At 39.9% G+C, this 10,997-nt stretch overlaps 1 long non-coding RNA gene across 1 annotated transcript in view; it reads right to left on the reverse strand.

The window, feature by feature from the left end:
* Window positions 1-2,354: 2,354 nt before the first annotated feature.
* The window catches only part of LOC104984754, a 160,979-nt gene continuing 152,336 nt past the window's right edge, over window positions 2,355-10,997 (reverse strand). Inside the window, exon 3 of the long non-coding RNA XR_824781.1 lies at window positions 2,355-2,433. This is a non-coding gene — a long non-coding RNA (uncharacterized LOC104984754). The remainder of the gene's footprint in view (window positions 2,434-10,997) is intronic.

Genomic DNA, 10,997 nt, shown 5'->3' on the forward strand with positions numbered 1-10,997 from the left:
AACTCAAAACACACTTATGTTAGGAATTGAGAATTTAAAGAAACTCTGCACTCACTGACACATGTTCACACTTTTCCACCTAGCTCAGCCACCCCCAATCTGGAGTCCCTGAAATGATAGGGGTGTCTGTAAGCTATTTAGTTATTTAAATGTTAGTCTTTGAGAGTTAATAAAATATTTAATCAGATTAAATGGAAAGCATACCTTTACTTGAGAAATATGTCACAGACTGGTTCAAACATCAAGGTTTTTTGTGTTTTTACTGGAGTTACAGTGAAAAGGCTTTTGATTCAACCAAGGGGGAAAACTATGTGTTACTTTATAATATAGTATATAAGATAGTGAGGATACCACTGGTGGTTTCCAGGGAGGAGCTAATAAAATAACTTTAAGGTGGAAAAAAATTGAATACTATCCACACATTACCTCAACTCAACACTGGCTGGAAGGCATTTTAGAAATTATACATTATACTTTGAAAACAGGAGATGAAAGTGATTAACCCAAGATTACTTCAAAGTGTTGCCTATAAGGTCTATAAGGAATAGACCCCAGATATAGATGTATATAACTTCTGTGTATGCGTGCTAAGTCGCTTCACTGGTATCTAACTCTGAACAACCTTCTGGACTGTAGCCTGCCAGGCTCCATCTCTCCATGGTATTCTCCAGGCAAGAACACTGGAGTGGGTTGCCATGCCCTCCTCCAGGGGATCTGTCTGTCCCAGGGATCGAACCCACAACTCTTTATGTCTCCTGCATTGGCAGATAGGTTCTTTATCACTAGCTGGTTCTTTACCACTAATGGATTCTTTACCACTTTCTCCTGAAAAGTGAAACTGAATGTGTTAGATGCTCAGTCGTGTCCTACTCTTTGCAACCCTCTGGACTGTAGCCCACCAGGCTCTTCTGTCCATGGGGCTTCTCCAGGCAAGAATACTGGACTGGGTTACCATTTCCTATTCCAGGGGATCTTCCCCCAGGATAGAAACTGGGTCTCCTGCATTGCAGGCAGATTCTTTATGTAACTCCTACAAAATGCTACTTCAGTCAATGTGTGTGGAATCCCTGCTTTCTAGAATATTATTTGAAATTCTGAGAATGCTGCTACATTTCTAACACTTTTGCAATTAGATGAGCGTGTATTATACTCTACCTTTTTAAAGATAAATAGTAAAGTGCCAAGAGAAACTAAACTCATCAGATTAACTGTATACGCAGGAAAAATGTGTGTGTCTAGACCACCTATGCACTTAGTTGGCCACAGAACTTAGACCCAGTGGCCAGGTAGAGACAGAGCCAACAAAGAGATTCATCAATGAGTAGTTAAGAAGTAGCAAAATCTCATTTTCAGTGAAAATCACCACCCACAAATAATTTATAAGTTCAAGCACAGTTTATTTGGTATCCCGTTTTTCCAGTACATAGTTCCCATATCCAAGGGAAGGATCTCACATAGAGTCTGCTACGTAGAATTTACACATTTTTTGATGAAACAATGGTGTCAAGACACCATGAAGAAAATTGGGTCCATGGGCCCAAACAGCAATTATAGCTAAATGAAACACAAAAATTGAAGGGTGAATATTTTATTCAGTTCAGCTGTTAAGTCTTAATGCAAAGAAATAGCTTTCCCCAAATTTGTAATGGACACCAATTTAATCTCCTCCATTATTAGCTTTTGAAACTCTTATCATGATGTATTTTGGCGGCCAACCAAACCCAGGATGTTCAGCTTAACAGATTTAACCTAAATTTTTAGGGTTTCCCCTCTTCTGTCATTCAAAGCATACAATTAAACCTCTTGGTGAACTGGTGATAACATTTCTCTAAGCTAAATTTGCTTTTGGATACAAAAGACACATTCCTGAAGACTGACATAACACTGCCACTGGGCCAAAAGGCAAACATACCGCGGAACAGTTTTTCCAATGACAAAGTATATTGTTTCAGGATTATATGCAGCAACTCACTGTATCACTAAACAGATATCAGGCTGTTGGGGCTGAAATAACATCCTTCGTAGCCATAGCAGATATGTGGTTAACAGGGATGTCTCTCTGAGACCAGTTGTCTGGACATCAGTATACATCAACTATCATGGCAGGTGGCAAGGTGAGAAATAGAACTCGAACAAAAGGAGTCCATGCTAATACGTGCCATTAAAGCTTCCTTCTGACAGTTATAGAGAAATAGTAACACTGCCTGGATCAATACCAGCCTAAAATATTGGATCAAACAAAAGAATACTTTCATTCCACAAGTGCTTGCTGCTGCTAAGTCACTTCAGTCGTGTCCGACCCTCAGCAACCCCATGGACTGCAGCCTGCCAGGCTCCTCCGTACACGAGATTTTCCAGGCAAGAGTACTGGAGTGGGGTGCCATTGCCTTCTCTGCAACAAGTGTTTACTGATTATCCAAACAGCATCTGGCTCTGTAAAAGAAACAGAGATATAGTGACGCTACTGAGCTTACAATCTGCTGGATTACAGGGACATTAATCAACAACTCATGCAAGTGAATATTGAATTGCACTTGGGATAATAATTCTGAAGAGGATGCATGACTGAAAACTTGGTGTGCTTCATCTGTGTTAGTTTTGATACGCTGCCTAATTACTCTGAACTTCATTTTCTTATTTTTATCTATTTTTAATTTTTTTGAAGTATAGTTGATTTACAGTGTTTCAAGTATACAGCAAAGTAATTCAGTTATACATACATATGTATGCATATTTAGATTCTTTTTCAGATTCTTTTCCATTATAGGCTATTATAAGATACCTAATATAGTTTCCCCTGCTATACAGAGTCAGACACGACTGAAGTGACTTGGCGGTGGCGGCGGCGGCTGTACAGTAGGTCCTCGTTGTTTATCTATTTGATATATGGTCATGTATATCTGTCAATTCTAAATTCTCAATTTATCTCTTCCTGCCCTTTCCCCTTTGGTATCTGTAAGTTTGTTTTCTATGTCTGCCAGTCTATTTCTGTTTTGTAAACAAGCTCATTTGTACAATTTTTTTAAGATTCCATATATTAAGTGATATCATATATGTCTTTCTCTGTCTGACTTAGTTTACTTAGTTTGATCACCTCTAGGTCCATCCATGTTGCTGCAAATGGAAGTATTTCATTCTTTTTGTGGCTGAGTAATATTCCACTATATATATATGTTTATATAAATATACATGTATATACACATATATACATGTATATATGTTGTGTACATATATATACATATCACATCTTCTTTATCCATTCATCTATTGATGGACATTTAGGAGAATAATATGGAGGTTCCTTTAAAAACAAAAAATACTGTTACCACATGATCCAGCAATCCCACTCCTGAGCATGTATCCAGAGAAAACTCTAATTCAAAAAGATGCATGGACCCCAAAGTTCAGAGCAACACTAGTTACAATAGCCAAGGCGTGTGTGTGTGTGTGTGAGAGAGTCGCTTAGTAGTGTCTGACTCTTTGTTATCCCATGGACTGTAGCCCACCAGGCTTCTGTCCATAGAATTCTCCAAGCAAGAATACCGGAGTAGGTTGCCATTCCCTTCTCCAGCCAACACATAGAAGCAGCCTAAATGCACATTGACAAGTGAATCTTTTTCTTATTGTTTTTATTGAGGTATAGTTGATTTACAATGGTGTGTTACTTTTTTTATCTTTAAATGAGGTTAATGATGGTCCCTTTCTCCCTGTTGTGGGGGATTATATGAGATGATCAATGTAAGTGCTATAACAGTACCTGTCATAGAGTATGATCTCAATAAATGCTAACTATTATGGTTGACACTCATTGTTATTTTCATTACTATTAGTAAATGGAATCAGAAAAGCTTTCCCTGAGGAAATGAGCACTAGTTGGGGCAGGGGCAGTTCTGAGGATTTGTGGAAGCTAACATCACAAGGAAGAAAGGGATGAAATTTCTAGGTGGGGACAAGCAGGTGCAAATGCCCCATGGAGGGTCTAAGCCTGGCACAGGGGAAGCTTCCACAGCAGGCTGGCATGGAAACACTAAGATTAAAATGAGGCTTCAGAAGTGGACAGACTGAATGTCTTTGTGGATGTATTCAGCACATCTAAAATATTTAGTATAGATTTGTAAACACACAAAAGATGACATTTCCATTAAACTGGAACCCCTCATTCTACAATGCTTTGCAGAGAAAACATAGCATTATTCTGCTCCTGTAACTTCAGAGTGGATCATTTGTTCACTTATTCTTTTTTTAATCCATCTTCCAACCATTCAACATTGACTGAACGCCCACAAAGATGAATAAGCACCTTCATTACCTGGTAAGGAAGCTTGAGACATGAATACTGGAGTGGGTTGCCATTTCCTTCTCTAGGTGATCTTCCTGCTCCAGGGGTCAAACCCAAGTCCCTTGTACTGGCAGGTGGAGAATTTACCTCTAAACCACCAGGGAAGCCCACCAATTATTTAACAGCTTGTAAATAACTTTTATTCATCCACCAGATCACCCTTATATTTGTTATGCCAAATATAAGGCAGAGATAGAATCAATAACCCCTAATTCTATGATAATTCTAAGATAATTTATATAAAGCACTTTCTAGAGGGTCAACACACCATAAATGATAGATTTAGCTCTTTTTTCTAAAACTCGGTGACTTTCTCTCTCACAGAGGAGCAGATGCTACTGGCAAAAGAGTGAAAGAGTTTAGCCACGAGAGGCCTAAAGGAATACAGAGCCTTCCTACTGGGTAGAGAGCAAGAAAAGCTATCTTGTGACTAAGCCCTGAGGCAAAATGCAAGCCTGTCAATTATGCCCAGTTGCAGATTATAGAGCACTATAGTGTATTTGAAGCGAAAGGGATTTTTGTGGCCAAGAATGGGCATGTGGACATGTCTAACCTATGGTTTGACTGTTAACCCTCAAAAATAACATGTAGCATCGTGCTCCCCTGAAAACCTGAAAACCCAGTTATGCTTGAATTATCATTATTATTTTTAAGAGGCGAGTCGCCTGGGATAAAATAAGTAAAGCCAAATCAAAAAAGAAAAGAAAAAGAGAAGGAAGGAAGGGAGGGAAGGAGGGAGGGAGGAAGGAGCGGAGAAAGAAGGAAAGGAAAAACTTGAGCGCGTACAATTGTAACCATTTATTCAAGACTGGGAATGGAAAGGCTCCCCAGGTGGTTCAATGATAACGAATCTGCAAGCCAAGGCAGGAGATGCTGGAGACTTGGGTTCTGAGCACTGGATCAGGAAGATCCCCTTGAGGAGGAATTGACAACCTACTCCAGTGTTCTTGCCTGGAAAATCCCATGAACAGAGGAGCCTGGCAAGCTATAGTCCATGGGGTGTCAAAGAGTCAGACACGACTGAGTGACTGAGCATGCGTGCACCAGAACATAAAATCTTAGAAACTGTACAAAACCTGAATGTTTGAGAATCTCCTAATTTCAGCTAAGGTCAGAAGTTCAGAACTGTACTAAGAAGGGAAAATCATCAGAGCTTGTAACAGTAAAATAAGACACAGCCATAAGAGGGAAGAGATATGGTTCCCTGTCCTGTTGGATCCATCCTTCCACCTACAGTCCTCCCAGAGTATAACCAAAGCAGCTTCTCACCCTGTTCTCTGGTACTGTTTCTGTCTCATTCTTCTGTCACAACAGACATACACTCTCAGTGGCTAAAAGATGGCTTCTCCCTTTCCCTAACATTCAACAGTGCTATCCACGAACCTCAGAAATATTTAGCAATCTTTTCCAAGGGAAAAGTAGAAAATGTGTCTCACAAGTCATGGTTTCATTGTTAAAATGCAGAATCAAACTATACTAGAGTAAAAGAATTAATAGTCTAATCAGCCAATGTTTCCTTATTAGAAGGACTTAGGGCTGTAATTTGAGGTGAAATCATTCTACTCTTCCCAATGCCAGTTCTAGCTTGTTGACTTTCACTGGAAGGATAATACTTGGAAATGTGAAGCACAGTGGGTAATATTTATGTGAAATCTTCAGGAATGATGGCGTATTGCTCTTGTGCAATACCATGGCATTGTGCCTAGATCAGGAAACTAACAGATTAGCACATTAACGGTTTTAGGAAACACGCATATAATTTGTTTTGAATGTGGTCTTTGACTTCTAGGAGGAGTATCTAATAATTTTCAAACTGATAGAGTACTTCATAAAGCATTTCTTTAAAAGTGCAGGTTACTAAGAATCTCCTAGCGTCGACAGTATAGAACAAGTATAAACTTCACTTTTGGACAGGAAAAGGCCACTGGAGGAAGTTCCCCGCCCCCAAAATGCCCTAAAACTATAAATAAGGTAATTTTAAAAGAGCTCTTACACTGGTCTTCAATTATACATTTTTATAGTGTGTCATATATAAAGTTTCATATCCCAGGAAGGGATTTAAGTACTATTTTCATATCAACTTACATAATTCTCACAACAGCCCTACGAACTACCAGTATTCTCATTTTAGAGATGGAGCAATGGCAGATTAAAAAACTTATCAAACTCACCACAGGTGGTAACTGGAAAAGCTGACTTGAACCTAAACAGTCTGACTCCAGAAACTGTGGTCTTAATCACTACATGTTGTTGCTGCTAAGTCGCTTCAGTCGTGTCCGACTCTGTGCGACCCCAGAGACGGCAGCCCACCAGGCTCCCCCGTCCCTGGGATTCTCCAGGCAAGAATACTGGGGTGGGTTGCCATTTCTTTCTCCAATGCATGAAAGTGAAAAGTGAAAGTGAAGTCACTCAGTCATGTTTGACTCTTAGCGACCCCATGGACTGCAGCCTACCAGGCTCCTCCGTCCGTGGGATTTTCCAGGCAAGAGTACTGGAGTGGGGTGCCACTGCCTTCTACATACCACACTGATTTTATGTCTGGATGGGTTAAGAACTCTAATGTTCAGGAAAGATCCTGTAAACAAGTAAATATCATCATTGTCAACATCATTAAAGGTCCACTTTTCCCTTTTCTGTTTCTTTTCAAGTGGGGAGAGATTGTACTTGTCACATAATTAAGCTCAAACCAAATATGCTAATAAGTTGCTATATATAGGGGATTATAGTTTTGCTTATGTGCAACGTTTCCACTATTAGAGGGAAAATATTAATCTGTCAGCATAAGATCTACTCCCTAAATTAGTATAAAAATTTATCAGAAGTTTTGCTTAAAATGTTAAAAAATTTTGTTTTCTCTTGTTTCCTATATCATTCTCCATCAGTCTCCATAATGACTCAAATGCCAGTATGAAGTTAGAATTTAAAGAATCCACAACAGGTTACTCATTGCATGGTGGGGTTGGAGAAGAGGAAGGAGTAAATGATCAATGATGAGGGAGATGAGAGTGTGATATGAAATATGATAGTGTGATATTAAATGTGATAGAAAGCAGAGGTAGAGAGAGCTAAGATGTGGAAAGATGTGCAGAGAAACAGTAAGGAAGCACGTGGAAACACGTCTACTTTCAAGAGAGAAGGTTACTTTACCAGTATTTTTCCCGTCTGCACTTCTCCGAGTGGCATTAGACAGTATTACTTGTATTTTTTCTCCTCACAGACCCACACTAACTCAGATGAAGGAAGCAGTCAGAACATCACTATCAATGAGGGCTGTGGTTCAGCTTGCAAGTGCATGTTCAGTCGCTCCAGTCATGTCTGACTCTTTGCAATCCCATAGACTGTAACCCCCCAGTCTCCTCTGTCCATAGAATTTTCCAGGTAAGAATATGGGAGTGGGTAGCCATTTCCTCCAGGGGATTTTCCCGACCCAGGGATCCAACCCACATCTCTGGCATCTGCTGCATTGGCAGGAAGATTCTTTACCACTAACACCACCTGGGAAGCCCAGAATATGATTCATGGGAAGAAGATAGTCAGAAAGACAAGAGAGACTAAGGGGAAATACAACCCTGCTACATAAAACAGAATCAAGGGAAAAAATCTCCTAGAAAAGGATTCTACCTGGTGTCTAAAGAGTCCACATGTTGAAGTCCACATACTGAATATAAGAAATAAACTAAGAATACATGAGAAATCAACACAAAGCTTGCAAATATAAGGAGACTGTTTAATAGACTCCATATTAAAAACAAGGACATAAGAGACTGGCTTCTTCATCAGATTTTCCTCTTCTTAAACCTCACTCAATACACTGGAACATTCATTCTGGGTAACAGGAATCAAAGCATTTGGAATACAATTTTTTCTCTCCCTGTTCCAATTTTCATCTTCATTTGGTCTTCCATGAATGAATATGTGTAGCCCATCAGTCTACTTTCTTTGATGAATTATTGAGAATTATCTGATATTTCCTTTTTCTAGCCTTAAAGAGCCAATCAAGTGTTCTGAGCAAAAAATGAATCAATGCAGATTAATGTTTTAGATTAGTCCCTTCAGCTTTGAAGAACAGATTCAAGATGGGTAAGGTTGGGAGAAGGAAGCCCAGGTAGGAGACTGTGATGGCCCAGGTAAAGATGCTGAGTTACTGAGCCAGGACAGTAGAGTAGGGATGGGGAAGACAGGAAAGATTTTAAAAATTAGATTGAGTAATTGAATATGTGCTTAAAGGAGGATTTGGAGGAAGAGGAAGAGGAAGTTTGGAAGCAAATACATAGATTTCATTCTCAAGCTAGTTGAGTTTGTGGTCCTTATGGGTGAATCAGATAAAAAAGGCCTTATAGAGACCTGTACAAACATGAAATTCAGAGAGAAATCCTTTGAGCTATAGACTAAGTCATCAGCAGCCTGCAGGTGACTAGAATGATGAGAGTAGTAATGACCAAGGGGAGATCACAGTGTAAGCAAGAATTAGCTCAAGGACACAAGCCTCAGCAAAAATAAATGAATAAATAAATAAATATGGGGAGAGGAGAACAAAATGCCTGTGTCTGACAATGTGCCAGAGACTGTCTATTAACATTCAGGACTAGTGTCTCACTTCTGAGCTCCTCCTCATACGGCAGGGGCCAAAGTCTAGAGAATACATCTCTCCATCTCCCTTGACAGTACTGTTTTCATTCAATTCTGTCAATAAAAGTTGCTTACATGAGAACTAGAAGGCAGGAGAGAAGAGGATGTGATCCCTGAAGGTATGTGCTTGGTGACTTTGGATGGTTACCAGAGGCTTCTGTACATCTTCCCAAAGCAGCTCCTTCAGTGCTACAAGCAGTAGGCTTTGGGGTTGTATTTACTACAATTTTGTGAAGCTAGCAGCCACTTCCTTAAACTCTGCTCCCTAAATCAAAAGCTTCTAATTTCCTATTTTATCTCATCTCACCCACATTTACATGGGTGATTAAATCAGCAACAAAGGAGGCAAAAATATACAATTGGGTTTAAAATAAAGCCTCTTCAATAAATAGCCTTGGGAAAACTGGACAGCTTCATGCAGAAGACTACACTCTCACACCCTCATACATGCACTGCCATATGATCCAGAAATGCCACTCCTGGAGATTTATCAGAAGAAAACAAGCACATTAATCAGGAAAGATATATGCACCCTTATGTTCAGTACAGACTTATTTACAATAACCGAGATATGGAAGCAATCTAAGTGCCTTAACCTAAGCCACCTAAGTGTTGTCAATGCAGGAGACACAATAGACTTAATAGATATGGATTTAATCCCTGGGGTTTTCCCAGGTGCCTCAGATGGTAAAGAATCCATTTGCAATGCAAGAGACCTAGGTTCAGTCCCTGGGTTGGGAAGATCCCCTGGCAACCCACTCCAGTATTCTTGCCTGGAGAATCCCCATGCACAGAGGAGCCAGGGTCAGAGATGGACATGACTGAAGTGACTTAGCACGAATGCACACATGTTATATAATAGGAACTAGCAATGTTATAGGTCAATTATATATCAAAAACAAACAAACTCATAGAAAAGGAGATCAGATTTGTGGTTCCTAGAGGCTAGGGGTGGGGAAGGGAGGAAGGGGTAACTAGATGGAGGTAGTCAACAGGTCCAAACTTCCAGTTATAACATAGATAAGTGCTATGAATGTAATATACAACAGGATAAAGACAACTGCTGTACATTAAATATGAAAAATGTTAAAAGAGTAAATCCTAAGAGTTCTCATCACCAGAAAATATTTTTATATTTCTTTAATTTTGTTCCTATATGAAATGATGAAAGTGAAAGGAAAGTGGAAGTGAAAGTCACTTAGTCGTGTCTGACTCTTTTCGACCCCATGGACTATACAGTCCATGGAATTCTCTAGGCCATAACACTGGAGTGGGTAGCCTTTCCCTTCTCCAGGGTATCTTCCCAACCCAGGGATCAAACCCAGGTCTCCCACATTACAGGCAGATTCTTTACCAACTGGACCACAAGGGAAGTCCATATGAGATGATGGACATCCACTAAAATTATGGTGATAATTCATAAAGTATGCAAATCAAATTACTATGTTGAACATCTTAATCTTACACAGTGCTGTATGTCAATTATATCTCAATAAAGCTGGGAGAAAAACATTTCTTCCTTTAAATTCAATGGGGTCTTTCTTCACAAACAAACCTTTAGTAACACTGAAAGCTGGTGTCATAGGTATGTATCCACAGCGGGTTGAGAGTGAGAGGTACATAAAAAAAAAAGGAAAGACAAAGAGCATAGACATACTTTTAGGAGGAAAAAACCCTTAGAAAAAGGAGAGGCAACAAATTCAGATCAGATCAGATCAGTCGCTCAGTCATGTCTGACTCTTTGCTACCCCATGAATCACAGCACACCAGGCCTCCCTGTCCATCACCAACTCCCGGAGTTCACTCAGACTCACGTCCATCGAGTCAGTGATGCCATCCAGCCATCTCATCCTCTGTCGTCCCCTTCTCCTCCTGCCCCCAATCCCTCCCAGCATCAGAGTCTTTTCCAATGAGTCAACTCTTCGCATGAGGTGGCCAAAGTACTGGAGTTTCAGCTTTAGCATCATTCCTTCCAAAGAAATCCCAGGGCTGATCTCCTTCAGAATGGACTGGTTGGATCTCCTTGCAG

The sequence above is a fragment of the Bison bison genome, unplaced genomic scaffold (assembly GCF_000754665.1).
Source record: "Bison bison bison isolate TAMUID 2011002044 unplaced genomic scaffold, Bison_UMD1.0 scf7180017864035, whole genome shotgun sequence".
Classification (NCBI taxonomy): Eukaryota; Metazoa; Chordata; class Mammalia; order Artiodactyla; family Bovidae; genus Bison; species Bison bison.